At 39.5% G+C, this 16,848-nt stretch overlaps 1 protein-coding gene across 4 annotated transcripts in view; it reads right to left on the reverse strand.

The window, feature by feature from the left end:
- EFHC2 (EF-hand domain containing 2) overlaps positions 1–16,848 on the reverse strand; it is a 190,539-nt gene that overhangs the window by 173,160 nt on the left and 531 nt on the right. The gene's annotated exons all lie outside the window — the stretch shown is intronic.

Consider the following 16,848-nt stretch of genomic DNA (forward strand, 5'->3'; position numbering starts at 1 on the left):
TCCAAAACTAACTTGAAAAAGTGTTGTGCTCATGATTCTTAGCCACCAACTCAATATAACAATAAGATTGATTTTATATATTTAATAATATATTTAAATCAGTAGAGTGAAAAAATTTAAATCAATAAGATCTAGAGATGTGCAGAATCTTTCTCACAAGGCTCTAATATTTTTTCTCTAAATAATTCAACTCAAGGCACCAATCAATAAAGAATTCTAAAGATTTTCCCCAAAGTAAATTGAAAACACTGGCTCATTATAGCTGATTCATACAGACATTCCCAAATTTCTTCTCCCTTACAAGTCTTCATTTAAAATCTCCAGAAAAAGCTAAATGCTTCCACTTGTTTCCTCAGCCTCTTTTTCAGGAGTCTGTTTTGGAATTCTATGAAGGACTTTTGCTCTCTTGAGCCAAGGGACAGATGCAGATCACCTTGCCCTCACTCACCTCTTCTCTTGAAATGTATACATGATCCCTGGAGCTGTGGCAGCCACCTTGGGATCATGGGCAGGATTGCAGAAATGTTGGCTGAGACAAAGTTAAGCCTCTAAACATGTGCCAGCAGCCAACTACCTGGGAGGCAAGAGAATAGGGTCTGGAGGCAGGAAACTTAAAGCCAGTTCATGCTGACTTCTGGAACTAAATCAAAAGGAAAAGCACAACTTTCCACCCCTAAGTAACAAAAGGACTGGAGGTAGGCTACCCCCTTTGCAATCCCACCCCAACCTTTTCCTTCATGGTAGATGAAAAATCAAAAGTATCTCTGATTGGTTGCAGAGAGTTACTCTGCATTTTTTGCATGTAACTATGTAACTTCACTTTAGCCTCTGACTGTTTCCCACAACCAATCAGATACTTGCATAGGGTATAACCTTTGTAACCTCACTGCAGCCTCTGACTGGTTGCTTTTCTGCAACCAATCAAACTGATTGCAGGCCACTATTACTTGATAGGGTCTACATCAAGTAACCAATGGGAAACCTCTAGAGGGTATTTAAACCCCAGAAAATTCTGTAAAGAGGCTCTTGAGCCCCTATGCTCCACCTGGTCCACACTGTACTTTTGTTTTCAATAAATCTCTACTTTTGGTGCTTCATTCTTTCCTTGCTTTGTTTGAGCATTTTGTCCAATTCTTTGTTCAATATGCCAAGAACATGGACACCCTCCATTGGTAACACTTCCAGACTTCCTGCTCAGTGAAAAAAATAAATCCCTGCTTGTTTAAACCACTATTGGTCAGGTATTCCATTACTTGCAGGAGAAAGCATTACAAACCAATGCATGTAGTCTCTAAAAGCTATCTTTTTTTAGCAGAAAAAGATTAAATGATTTAAAGAGAAATTTTCTTTATATATAAGGAAAAATTTTAAAAAAGACAAATAACCTTGACAAAGAAAAATAAAATGGGAGGAATCACTGAACCTGATATTAAGGTTTACTATACAGCTATAGTAATAAAAACTGTGTGGCAATGGCACAGGGATAGACACAGTGATCAAGGAAACAGACAACTCAAAGGCAACCCACATGAATAAGCTCGAATGGTTTTGTAAAGATTCAAAAGCAATTCAATGGAAGGATAGCCTTTAGAACAGATGGTGCTTGAGTAACTGGACATCCATAGGCCAAAAAAGTTCATCACAACCTAGATCTCACAACTTATATAAAAATTAACTTAAAAGCCTTTTAAGTTAATTAGGCTTTTAAGTTTTAACAGGTTTTTTTTTTTTTGAGACAGGGTCAAACACTGTCCCCCAGAATGGAATACAGTAGTGTGACCACAGCTCACTGCAGCCTCCACCTCTTAGGCCCAAGCCATCCTCCCACCTCAGCCTCCCAAGTAGTTGGGACCACAGGTGCACGACACCACACCAAGCTTTTTTGTATTATTATTTTTGTAGAGTCAAAGTCTCCTTATGTTGCCCAGGCTGGTCTTGAACTCCAGGCCTCAAGCAATCCTCCCACCTCAGCCTCCCAAAATGCTGGGATTATAGGCATGAGCCATCATGCCCAGCAGATCACAGACTCGAATATAAAATGCAAAACTAAATAAATAAATCCTTCAGGGAAAAAAGCAACAACAACAGCACAGGAGACCAGGCGCAGTGGCTCACAACTTTAATCTTAGCACTGTGGGAGGCTGAGGCAGGTGATTCTCTTGAGCACAGGAGTTTGAGACAAGCCTAGGCAACATGGTGAAACTCTGTCTCTACAAAAAAAAACAAAAAAAAAATGATAGCCTAGCATGATGGTGCACACCTGTTGTCTCAGCTATTGGGAGGCTGAGGCAGGAGGACTGCTTGAACCTGGGAGGTTGAAGCTGCAGTGAGCCAAGATTATACCACTGCATTCCAGCTTGGGCAACAAAATGAGACCCTGTCTCAAAATAAACCACCACAGGAGACAATCTTCATGATACAGGACTAGGCAGAGAGCCCTTAAACTTGACACCAAAAGCATAACTCATAAAAGAAAAATGTGATAGATTAGACCTTATCAAAATTAGAAACTTCGGCTCTACAAAAAACACTGTTAACAGGATGAAAAGATAAGCCATAGACTGGGAGGAAATATGTACAAACCACATCTCAAAGAACTAGTATCCAGAATGCATAAAGAATTCTCAAAATAGTGGAAAAAAAAAAAAAAACAAGGCTGGGCACAGTGGCTCTTCCCTGTAATCCCAACTACTTGGGAGGCCTGAAGCATAAGTCACTTGAACCTGGGAGGCAGAGGTTCCAGTAAGCCAAGATCATGCCACTGTACTCTAGTCTGGGCAACAGAGTGAGACTCTGTCTCAAAAAAAAACTTAGTAAAAAACAATCCAGTTAGAAATAAGCAAAAGACATAAACAGACATTTCACTTAGGTGGATAAACAGATGACAAATAAGCACATGAAAAGATATTCAATTGATTAACCATCAGAGAAATGCCAACTAAACCCATAATGAGATATCACTACATACCTATCAGACAGCTAAAATAAAAATAGTGACAACACCAAATGCTGACCAGGGCGCAAAGAAACTAGATCACAATATATTGTTGTGGGTAATGTAAAATGGTAATTTGCTCTCAAAAATAGTTTGATAGTCTTTTCATAAAATTAAACATGTAAGTATCATATAACATGCAATTGCACTCTTGGGCCCTTATCCCAGAGAAATGAAAATGTATGCTCACACAAAAACCTATACATACATGTTCACAGCATCTTTATTCATAATAGCTAAAAACTAGAAATAGTCCCAATGACCTTCAAAAGGCAAATGTAAAGAAACTGTGATACATACACGAACTATTACTCAGTAGTAAAAGTGAATGAACAGTTGATACGCGCAACAACCTCGATAAATCCCCAGAGACTTACACCAAGTGGAAAAAACAAATTCCAAAAGGTACATACTTTATGATTCCATTCACGTAACATTTTGAAATAGCAAAATTTTAGAAATGGAAAACAGATTCATTGTTGCCAGGGGTTAGGAATGGTAGGGTCCAGGGAGTTGGTGGAAGGGAGGGAGGTGTGGTTAAAAAAGGGCAACATAAGGAATCCCTGTGGTGATAAAACTCTTCTGTACCTTTACTGTGGTGGTAGCCACAAAAATCTACACATGTGATGAAATGTATAGGCTAAATACACACATACTAACATACAAATGAATACGAGTAAAGCTGGGAAAATCTGAATGAGATCAGTGGAGTATATCAATGTCAAGATACTGATTGTGATATTATACTACAGCTTTGAAAAATGAGCTGGGCACAGTGGCTCACACCTGTAATCTCAACACTTCCAGGGGCCGAGACAGACAGATCACTTGAGCCCAAGAGTTTGAGACAAGCCTGGGCAGCATAGCAAGACCCTCCCCCCAACTCTAGAAGTTAGCCAGACATGGTGGTGTGCACCTGCAGTCCTGGCTACTCAAGGGGCTGAGGCAGGAAGATCAATTAATCCAGGGAGGTCGAGGGTGCAGTGAACTATGATTATGCCACTGCACTCCAGCCTGGGTGACAGAGCAAGACCCTATCTTAAAAACAAAAAAAGCCACGTGTGTACCTATGCAACTATCTTGCCTGTTCTTCGCATGTACCCCAAAACCTAAAATGCAATTAAAAAAAAAAGAAAAGAAAAGAAAGGAAAAATGTTACCACTGGGGCAAATGGGATGAGGGGTAAACAGGACCTCTCTGTATTCTTTCTTAAGTGAATCTACATGTATGTTCATTTACAATGATTTCAATAAAAACTTCAATTTAAAACAAAGGAAAGAGAAGGTCCACTTTCCTTGGTCACTAGGAGAGGCTCTACTCAAATGCCTTTTATAAAGTTTAGATCTGAAAACAGCTGAGCAACAAATGACTGAACTCTAACCGAAATGATATGGAAATAGACCTGTAAATGATTAAATAAACATCTCTGCTTGAATCTGACAGAACAGTAAGCTTCAATTACCAAATTCATGTGAAGAAGGAAAGGTAGTCTAAATTACAGGTAAACCATGCAACTGACCTAATCCCTCCAATCCCCAATAAAAATCTAGTGGTTTTGACTATTCCCTCCTTTGGAATATCAAACACATCATTAGGAAAGCAAAGGGTTTGTTTAGTCTTCAGCTGGTCAAGCTGGTCACTTTGCCACACCGGAGTCGCCAGGTAGAATTTGAGCACCCAGGGGCCTGGGTAACGGGTGTAAAAATGCCCACCTCTCAATTCCCTTTGCTTTAGGGAATCCCCCCTCTGCAAGAAGTTGGCTCTGCCCTTTCTGCAACTGCAGAAACAGAATAAACTCCCCCCAGGAAATAGCCTAAGAAATCCCTGTACATTTGTACCATTAGCATAGCTGGAATCCCAGTGTGGGGAGAATGGTCTCCTTAGAAGTCCTGACTGATGAATATGCATAGACAAACCTGCTGCTTCCAGGAAAACCCAAACTGGATGCCAATGAGAGAGAGAAAAATACCCCTCAGCATGGCACAAGAGGCCACAGAGGGGCTTTGAGTCACAATTTAGATAGGGACATCTTCATGCTGCCCTGGCTGCTTTGTATAAACCATGCATCCTGAGAAGCTTATCACCTATTTAAGCCACAAAAGCAAATGACTTTTTTCCTCCTTTATATTCACCATTGCAAAAATAAGAGCTATTTTGTTCCACAGCAGCAGCGGAAGACATGAGCAGGAAACTAATTCCAGAGATAATTCCCCCAGACTGTGTTTATCCCCATCTATGTTTTAATCATGGCTGCTGCAGGTAGAGGCAGCAACAGACAATCACCTATTAAGGACTCGCTTTGTGTAAGGAAGGCACTGAGAACATGAAGGGCAACCCAAAGAGCTACCAATCACACTTTCTTAGTCAGCTGAGGACTGCCACGATCACACATAAGGAACACAAAACACAACACAGGAAATAACACAGTAAATGGGCAATATGAGCATGCAAGGTTATGTACACAGATGGTTCTTGCTGAGAAGATCAGGGAAGGCTTTAATGAGGAGGGGATTAGAGCCAAGTTTTGAGGGAAGGTCAGGATCTAGATGGGAAAAGGAAGAGGCAGAAGGATGCTACTGAGGTAATAAAACCTTTTGGGTAAATAAGGAATCTTTTGGAAATCCTAACATGGGAAAAGGTCAACACAGGTACTTCAACTATATCAGGAGGCTGCGTTCAAAGTATCCGTTAGCTGTTCAACCACATTCCAATACTGCTAGCAAGTTCAACAGAAACTAGGAAGAAACCACCAGAAGGAGAGATTAGGTGACTCGTAGCCACAAGGCCCTCCCTACACAGGACTAAAGGGCACACACTCAGCAACTCAGAGGAGAGATGAGGTGACTCATGGTCACAAGCCCTCTCCCCACACAGGACTAGGGGACAGACACTGAGCAACTCAGATTTACTTGCAGATATAAGCCCAGGCAGCCCTGGCCAGCAATGGCAACCCTCTTGGGCTCCCTTCCACCCTTCCATGCTCTGGAAGCTCTTACTTTCGCTTGCTCAATAAACGGCATTGCTGCTCACTCTCTAGGTCCGTGAATGCTTATTTGGAGCTGGAACACTCACGGTGAGGGTAAGGCTCTCTGCTCGATTCTTCGAGCAAAGGAAGCCAAGAACCGGAGCCTGGAGCCCAAGCTGCAAATCCGGTTACACTGCTATCAGGCAAGGGGACAAATTAATAATTTAGTGGAAAAGTCCAAAATATACCCAAAGGACAAAGTGTGAACATGCTGGATTAACTGGAGTATTAGGCTTATTTTCCATTATCGAAAAGAAGATAGTTTAGAAAGAATGGTATTCGTGGAATCTTTTGCAATGATGACATATTCATGTGTTACTTGTATAATTTAAAAACACAAAGAAATTGTAATAAAAGAGATACTACTAAGTCTGACAATACCAGACTCACAGGTATTGTCTGTGGCTGGTGTGGCAGACAAAGTTTGTTGGCCATTATTATTATTATATAATATTTTCTGAGACAGCATCTCGTCATGTCGCTGAGGCTGGCATGCAATGGCGCAATCTTGGCTCACTGCAACCTCTGCCTCCCGGGTTCCAGCAATTCTCCGGCCTCAGCCTCCCGAGTAGCTAGGATTACAGGTACATACCACCACGCCCAGCCAACATTTTGTATCCTTAGTAGAGACAGGGTTTCACCATGTTGGCCAGGCTGGTCTCGAACTCTTGACCTCATGATCTGCCTGCCTCGGCCTCCCAACGTGCTGAGATTACAGGCGTGAGCCACTGTGCCCGGCCTGTTGGTCATTATTAACAGTACTATTGAACCTTCTTTTCCTTTTCCCACCTCCAAAAGTAGATGGTGAAAAAAAATCAAGATAATTTCCCAGCATTCCTTTTAGCAAAGATGGAAGGAGGGAATCTATTGGGGGGGGGCTCCTGGAACACATTTTGTTTTCTGATATAAGAAGAGCTGTTTTCCCTTCCTCTCCTTCCTGCTTGTCTTGAACATGTTTACATGTAGTTGTGATGACTGGAACTGAGCCAACTATTTTGCCACTATGAGGTCACAAGCTTAAGAAAGAAAAGCCAACATTCTGAAGATGGCAGAATGCAGAGATCAAAAGAGCCTGAGTTCTTTGACATTCATCAGTTACTACCTAAACCTGAAACTGTCACAACTCTAAAGTTCTTATGATACGAAAAAATTAATTTGGCTTAAACCATTGTTAGGTATTCTGTAACTTATTTTATTTTTAGAGATGGAGTCTCACTCTTGTCGCCCAGGCTGGAGTGCAATGGCACGATCTCGGCCCACTGCAACCTCTACCTCCTGGCTTCAAGCGATTCTCCTGCCTCAGTCTCCCGAATAGCTGGGACTAAAGGCACATGCCACCATGCCCGGCTAATTTTTGTATTTTTAGTAGAGACAGGGTTTCACCATGTTGGCCAAGCTGGTCTCAAACTCCTGATCTCAGGTGATCCACCCGCCTGGATCTCCCACAGTGCTGGGATTATAGGCATGAGACACCACACCTGGCCACTGTGACTTATACTCAAATGTACCCTAGGTGACAGAGCTATGAAGTTCCGTACAGAATGCACAGTGACCAAAATTAGGTGTTTGAATCCTACATAGGCAAAGACACTCTAATTTCTGAACTTCAAATGAACATTTTGGAATAGCAATGGAATATGTTATTTCCACAGTATGGATGGCTGCTTCAGTAAGAGGCTCAATCTGAAATCATGCTATTTCAGGGATATTTTAATAGTCACTGGGAACAAAGTGACAGAAATCTTTAAATCAAAACTATCCTGTGACCTGGCATAGTAGACATCAATTGGTTTGTTTGCCCAAAAATCCCGTACAACCAAAACTGGATTATTCACCTTTTTATTATTGAGTTTTGAGAGTTCTTTATATATTCTGAATCTAGTCCCTTATCAGATAATATGCTTTATAAATATTTCCTCCCACACTGTGGTCTGCATTTTCACTTTTTTGATAGTGTCTTGTGAAGTACACTTTGGCTATTTACTGCAACATTATTTGATAATAACAAAAGACTGGAAATAATACAGCTGTACATCAAAAGCGGATGGGTTGAATAAACTATTGTTAAGTCTACACAATGGAGTACTATGTAACTGTAAAAAGAAATGAGGAAGAGCCTCATATACTACTATGAAGTGACATCCAAGACATACTGTTAAAATGAAAAAAGGAAGGTCCAAGACAATGTATAGAGTATGCTACTACTTATTTAATAAAAAGGGAACATGTGAATATATTTAACAATTTACTGTTTTAAAAATCTAGAAAAAAAAGAAAGAAGAGAAGGAAGAAGAGAAAGAGGATAACCCCAAACTAAATAGAGTTTTTTTTTTTTTAAGTTATTATGGAGAGAGGGAGAGAATAAGATTGAAGAGACAGGGATAAAAGCTGGACCTCTCTGAAAGTAACTTACTTTGCAAATTTGACTTTGAAACCATACAAATGCTTTTTTAAATTTCAGAATCAAAAGCACCATGAAACAAATGAACCTAACTGGATACCGAATTGGTGACTTAACCATATTGACAGCAATCATTTAAATGAAACTAAAACCAAGTAATTTGACAGTACGTTCCCGGTGGGATATACCTTCACAACAGAAATAGCTACAAAGAAATCTTAAACTATTTTCAAAACTCAAATTGTTAATAATAATTATTAATACAAAAGTATTATATAGTTGTACATTTTTATTTATGTTAGGATAAGTAATTAAGTTAATGTACTTATGAAGCAAGATTTCATGTAAATATATAAAATCAAAGAAATAAAAACCCTATACTCCTTAATTTGCATTGGAAATAACAGTTTTTGAACTCATGTTATATTTTATCCTTAAATATATGTACATATTCTTTAGCCTTGCTTTAAGAGAATGAAAATTCAAGTCATAGACTGGAACTAAATATTTACAGACCGTACATTCAATAATGGATTTGCATCCAACTTGTATCCAGAATATATTAAAAATTACCTTCAAAACTCAGCAGTAAGGAAATACCACAATTAAAAATTAGTAGAAGACATTTCACCAAAGGGGATATACAGATGGCAAATAAGCACATAAAAAGGTGTTCAACATCATAGCCATTAGGGAAATAAAAATTAAAATCAAGAGGAGATACCAGGCTGAGCAGAGTGGCTCAGGCCTGTAATCCAGCACTTTGGGAGGCCAACGTGGGTGGATCACCTGAGGTCAGGAGTACAAGACCAGCCTGGCCAACATGGTAAAACCCTGTCTCTACCAAAAATGCAAAAATTAGCCAGGCGTGGTGGCACATGCCTGTAATCCCAGCTACTCTGGAGTCTAAGGCAGAAGAATCACTTGAACCTGGGAAGCAGAGGTTGCAGTGAGCCAAGAACTCACCACTGCACGCCAACCTGGGTGACAGAGAGAGACTCTGTCTCAAAAAAAAATAAAAATAAAAGAGAGAGAGAGAAAAGAGGAAATACCACTATATACCTATTAAAACGGCTAAAATTCAAAACACTGACAACATCAATTGCTCACAAAGATTTGTAATAACAGAAGTTCTCAATCATTGCTGGTGGGAATACAAAATGATAATTTCTTATTTCATACCTACCATATGGCCAGTTACAAATTACATGAAAGCAAGCATCCTGCCATTCACAGGGAAGCAATGACCATTTTGCTATAATTTTCAACTCCTTATACCTGCAAGCAAAGCTTTTCTTGTTTAACAAATATCAAAAAGAAGGCCAGAAAGCTTCTCATTCCAGTTGAAAATGAAACTGATAGATGCTTATTTCAAGTTTGACCCAGAATTATTTATGTGAGAAAATACAAACACAGATTCAGAGTGGAGAGGTACATTTAATTATTTATTTTTAGCTTTTAAAAAATAAGACTCTTACATACATACAGGTGTATAAAGAAATCAAGATTATAATTTTGTAACTACCTATCTTTAAGCCCAATCATGTCAGTCAGTAAAAGAACTTAATTTTTAAGTCTTGTGTAAAATTATATCTTAGGTTATATTTTTACTCATAATGCTTTGTCATGATTTTAGTAGCTTTATTACATAACATTGTCAATACATTCTCATGCTGTAAACGGCATTAATTACAATGAATTTACAACCTTTATTTAAACTGAGTCATCTTAGCCTACTTTTTGAAAAAGTCAATTCCATCTTAGATATAAACGGAAATAATCTTGAATTCTTTAACATGTTTATCTTATGCTGACTGAAGTTTTTTTGAATGTATGAAAAGGAAACAAAGGTAAGCTAGACTGCTTATTTTGTTTTTTTCCCCTCAAAAAAGCTGGTGAAAAGTCCTTTTCAGTTTTAAATATGGGAGAATACTACTCTTGTTCATGCTATATACCATATACCATTCCTTAATAGCACCCTCTATAATAGAAGCTATAGAGAACTTTTAGGCCTACTTGGATAAGGTAAAAAGAAAAAATAAATCAAGTAGGAAATTTTACCACAAGACAACCTGAAGCTTCCTCTACTATATTCACACTTGCTTTACGGTTGATACCCTTTGTGAGAAAGGGAAGAGTAGGTAAATAAGTTGGCTGAAATCCAGAGATACACAGAAAACTACAACTCTTTACTTTAAAAAGACAATTATTATTGGATTAGTATATCTACAATATTCTCATTCCAGTTGAAAATGAAATTGATGTGTGCTTATTTCAAGTGTAACCCCAAATTATTTATGGGAATTTATTTACTTCACATAAATTGGGAACTGGCCATATGGCAGGTATGTGTTTAACTTTATAAGAAATTACCATTTTGCATTCCCACCAAAAATGAGTGAGAATCCCTGTTATTCCAAATCTTTGTAAGCAACTGCTATTGTGTTTTGGATTTGAGCCATTTTAACAGGTATATAGTGGTATCTCATCGATTTTAATTTTTATTTCCCTAATAGCTATGATGTTAAACATCTTTTTGTGTAATTATTTATTTATTATTACAGACTGTTCTAATGTACCATGGGCTATAGATATAGTTTTTATGCAGGAATTCTCTAAGACCTGAAAATCATTTCAAAGACTGCTCGGGGTAAAAAGATTGAGATTTGAGGTGATGAAAATGTTTTGAAACTAGTTAGAGATGATAACTGCACAATGGTGTGAATGTACTAAGTTCCACTGAATTTTATACTTTCAAATAGTGATTAAATTTCATGGTACATGAAATTTACCTCAAAAAACTTAAAAAAGTATATTGAGAAAGGCTGATGAGGCTGCCTGAAGGGTGAGAGATGAGATCTGACCTTCAAAGAAGCTGAAGATCTGAATTTAAATAAGAATTGCCCAGTCTGGACAATATAGTGAGACCCCATCTCTATAAATAATAATTTTAAAAATTAGCTGGGCATGGTGGCACACGCCTGTAGTCCCAGCTACTGGGGTAACAGAGGTGGGAGGATGTCTTGAGCCTGGGAGGCTGAGGCTGCATGCAGTGAACTGTGAGCTGTGATTGTGCCACTGCACTTCAGCCTGCGAGAAATAGCAAGACTGTATCTCAAAAAAAAAAAATTGATGGAGGTGGCTTGAATGAGTGTTTTTCAAATGCTGATTGCACAACCACAGTAACAGGCATATAATGCAGGCCAGTTCACATACATACACAAGCACACACAGGAAGGAAAAACAAGTCCATGAAACAATTAACTCTTCTCAAGTATAATACACTCTAATTCTTTACTCTATCCCACTCATTTCTTTTTCTTATTTTTTCCTTAAAAAAAAAAAAAAGGGCAGGGCATAGTGGCTCATGCCTGTAATCCCAGCACTTTGGGAAGCTGAGGCAGGCGAATAACCTGAGATCAGGAGTTCGAGACCAGCCTGACCAACATGGAGAAACCCCAGCTCTACTAAAAATATAAAATTAGCCGGGCATGGTGGCGGGTGCCTGTAATCCCAGCTACTCAGGAGACTAAGGCAGGAGAATCACTTGAACCCATAAGGCGGAGGTTGCAGTGAGCCAAGATCTTGCCATTGCACTCCAGCCTAGGCAACACGAGTGAAACTCTGTCTAAAAAAAAAAAGAAAGAAAAATGCTGGTCATGAATCATTAAATTCTTATTTTATTTTCTTTTATTGCTGTGAATTCAAATATGTTTTCTTTCTTCTTAAGGACTTTGCTTCACTGCAAATTAGATGATGGGCTATTTACAGCAAACTCTCCTAAGATGGTGGCAAGATAGCTTCATTGAAAGCAAAAAGAGCGGCCATGCCTATAATCCTAGCACTTTCAGAGGCTGAGGCGGGTGAATCACCTGGGGTCAGGAGTTCGAGACCATCCTGACCAACATGATAAAACCCCATCTCGGCCGGGCGCGGTGGCTCACGCCTGTAATCCCAGCACTTTGGGAGGCCGAGGTGGGTGGATCATGAGGTCAAGAGATCGAGACCATCCTGGTCAACATGGTGAAACCCCGTCTCTACGAAAAATAGAAAAAAAAAAATTAGCTGGGCATGGTCTCAAAAAAAAAAAAAAAAAACCATCTCTACTGAAAATATAAAAATTAGCCAGGCATGGTGGCGGGCACCTGTAGTAGTCACAGCTACTTGAGAGGCTGAAGCAGGAGAATCGCCTGAACCTGGGAGGCAGAGGTTGCAGTAAGCCGAGATCATGCCATTGCACTCCAGCCTGGCTGACAGAGCAAGACTCCATCTCAAAAAAAAAAAGCAGAAAGAGCGAGCTCCTCATCACTCATTAGAGATAGTCAGGATCAGGATGATCTACACAACCAAAATACTGTAGAAAGAATTTTTGGCTTTGGCTGGAAATGGTCCTTTTAATTTTAATATTCTCATTTTAACAATATGTCCAAGATTCTCTTGCTCAATACAAGTTCAGCATGGAAATTGTTGGAAAAAAGATATAGTGTATCTGGAATTCAGTTGTGATCTTTCCCAAAGGTTTTCAACTCATATCAAAATAACTTTAATATCATCAGAGTTACAAATCTTCATATTTTAGAAGGCACAATATTTCTTGTATTTCAGAGAGAGAAATACAGGTTGCATATCACCTAGCTGCAGACAGAAATCCATCTATTGCCTATGACTGACCACTGGCAGCTAAGTAAGGGGGCACATAAGTTCCTTTTCAATTTCTATGGAAAAGCAATAAAAGTTAGCTGTGTTATAATTTTAAGTCCAAACAGCCAAGTAATTATGCTATCTACAGGAGGCCAAGGTTTTTCACTTGGTAATTTAATTCAGCAAGTGGTGGGGTGTGGGGGGGGGAGATGAAAAGGCCAGATACAGCTTTACTTACTTTCTGACCATTCTATGCCAGAGAACATCCGATATTTTAACTAAGTACAAGTTTTTAAAATATTAATCTTTGGGCAACACACAGTGCGTTTAGTACCAAGGCTAGAGTAACAATTTTCTAAATGCAGTCACTTAATTTTGGCACATACTAGGATACTCAATAAATAAATACTGACTTGTTGAATGACAGTCCAAGGTGTCTAATAAGTATATTGTCATTCTCTATTACACACGCACATACACACACACACTCCCATTGTTCTCAAGCATAAAGTAAATAAATGTTCTAAATACTCATGAGCCTAGAAATAGACCCACACGTAGATGGATGCTTGAGTTTTGACAAAGGTGGCTCTGCAGAGACATAGAGAAAGAGTAATCTTTTCCAAAAATTATTCATCTAAAACATCATTAGGAGAGGGAAAAGTCCAACTACTAACAGGAAGATATCCAAAATTTATATAGAACTTCTACAAATCACTAAGAAATAGGCAGACGACCCAGTAAAAATTAGACAAGAGATAAGTAGGTACTACACAAAAAAGTAGCGACCAATAAATGGTCATACAAATAAAGCCAGGCGCGGTGACTCACGCCTGCAATCCCAGCACTTTGGGAGGCTGAAGCGGGCGGATCGCTTGAGGTCAGGAGTTCAAGACCAGCCTGGCCAACATGGTGCAACCCTGTCTCTACTAAAAATACAAAAAAAAAAAAAAAATTAACCAGGCATGGTGCTGCATACCTGTGATCCAAGCTACTTGAAAGGCTGAGGCAGGAGAATTGCCTGAACCCGGGAGGCGGAGGTTGCACTGAGCCAAGATCACACCACTGCACTCTAGCCTGGGCAACAGAGTGAGACCTTATCTTAAAAAAAAAAAAAAAAGCAGTGACCATAAATGGTCATACAAATGACCAACAAATGTGTAGAACATGCTCAATTTCATTAGAAATCAGGAAGTGCAGATTATAACTACAAAGAGTTGCTACACCCACCAACCAAAATATTCCAAAAATTGAAAAGACTAACAGTACCAAGTGTTAGAATGTGGAGCAACAGGAACAGAAAATGCTGGTGGGAATTTAAGTAGTATAATCACTTTGACAGCAAGTTGAACATATGAATACTGTGTGATCTAGCAATCCTACCAAAAGACACGAAAAAAAATAGTCACAGTAAAACTATTCTTAACAATCCTAAACAAGCCAAATATTTATCAAGACTAAAATGTATATATAAATATTGTGAAAATCACACAATGCAATACTACAGAGTAATAAAAATGTACAAACTACCTCTACAGATAGCCACATGGACAAATCTAATGAATACAATGTTGAGCTAAAAAAGCCAGTCATAAAAAAATAAACACCAAACATTTCATTGATAAAAGTTTCAAAGGCAAGCAAAGCCTAATTACAGTGATAGGAGCCAGGACAGTGGTTACATCTGGAGAGCAGGGAAGGTATTATGAACAGAAAGTGTATAGGTAGAGTAGTCACTTAAAATACAAGATGCTCAGTTAAATTTGGTAAACAACAAATAATCCTTTCGCATAAATAGGTTCCATGCAATATTTGAGATGTGTCTTTTTATTTGCTAAATCTGGCAACATTTTATGGAGAACTGGTAACATTTTATTTATTTATTTATTTATTTAGAGGCAGTGTCTGGCTCTTGCCTAGGTTGGAGTACAGTGATGTAATCATGGCTCACTGCAGCCTCGACCTTCCAGGCTCAAGTGACTCTCCCACCTCAGCCTCCAGACTAGCTGGGACTACAGGCATATGCCACCACACTTGGCTAATTATGTTAAATTTTTGTAGAGACGAGGTCTTATTATATTGTCCATGCTCGTCCTGAACGCCTATGCTCAAGGGATCCTTCCACCGCCGTCTCCCAAAGTGCTGAGATTATAGGTATGAGCCACTACACCCAGCCCCCATATTTAATTTCTTGATATTCATTTTGTGATCATCCATTGTGCCTCTTTCTGCATATGTGTTGTACTTCACCATTTTAAAAGTGTTTTAAAAAGCAAAAACACACTCAGAACCTTGCAGATTTAAAAATAACCCATCCAACCACTGTTTTTCCTTCCCATCCTTAATCACTTGCACGTAAGAGCTATGATACTTCTGCAGGAGATGGGGATTGGTAATCAGAAGTGTTGCTGGGCAAAAAGCTGTAGGCTTTACTATCATTTTTTAATTCAAATTACTTTTACACAACATGCGTCTTTACTCCTGGAATCTGTTTTTATGCCCGTCTCTCAGGGGCGTTTCTTATTTGCATGGCTGGCTTATACTCACCAAAGGGCAATGCAATGCTGGAAGGCCAACCTCTACCCATCAACCAACAAATGCACAAATCAGTGTTCAAAGTTGGACTCACCAGATATGTGGGGGTCAGAATTCAATGGCCTGAAGCTACAAAGAAAAGTGGTACTTTAGGGCCAACGACTTAGCTGCAGACACCGTTCGGAAACTATAAAGCCAAAAACTTCAGTCTGCTATCTGCTTGCTAAAGTTATCAAAGGTTTACACAATTGCCTTGAGTGACTCCATCTAATTCCCTCTTGTCTAATTGGGAATTACCTTCTTCTGCAGACACAGCTGGGAGACCCAAGTAACGAGTAGTAAACAGTGTAAACAAAAGCCTGAATCATTTTCCTGCTGTTGTTTAAATGAGGTGCTATTTATTAGCAAAAGTTCTTTCATGCTCGGGGTTTTTTGTGTTGTGTTGCTGTATTCTGTACCTTCATCTTCTTTTGAAATGGACCCTTCCGGGGCTGGCGCTGTGGCTCAGCCTGTAATCCCAGCACTTCAGGAGGCCGAGGCCAACATGGTGAAACTCCCCCATCTCTACTAAAAATACAAAAATTAGCCGGGTGTGGTGGTGGGCGCCTGTAATCCCAGCTACTCGGGAGGCTGAGGCAGGAGAATCGCTTCAACCCGGGAGTGGGAGGCTGCAGTAAGCCGAGATCGCCCCACTGCACTGTAACCTGGGCAACAGAGCCAGACTCCATCTCAAAAAGAAAAAAAGAAATGGCCCCTCCCACTTCTAAATAGAGGGGAAAAAAATCCCTCCATGTTTGGGTGCCTGTCTCTATAAAGTTTGGGAGTAAACTTTACAGGCTGATAGAACTCTTATCTGCCACCTACCCCTCTTTATAGTGCCGGATTTCTTCGATTTGGTAATTGAAACAACTTTTTTTTCACACAGGATGCTGGGGCTAATGATTAGGCTTCTGGGCTGTGGAGATAAGGTTGCTTGAAAGAAACCCAGCTTCACCAATGAGACTGTGTAGCTCTCTGCCTCAGTTTCCTCAATAGTAAAATGGGGGGAAAAACTACCTAATTCAAAGGGCTGCTGGGATATTGGATGCTGCATGAGGTGATTAAAGCACTGCACCTGACACACATTAAATGCTCGATGGTTATCATCATTATTGGTTACCTTGGAGGGTCCTGCCACCCATAAGGACTCTATATGTTTCTAAATTAGGAAAAACATTCAGATGCATTTGGCGATGGGAAGAGGGGCCTATA

This window comes from Callithrix jacchus, chromosome X (genome assembly GCF_049354715.1).
Source record: "Callithrix jacchus isolate 240 chromosome X, calJac240_pri, whole genome shotgun sequence".
NCBI lineage: Eukaryota > Metazoa > Chordata > Mammalia > Primates > Cebidae > Callithrix > Callithrix jacchus.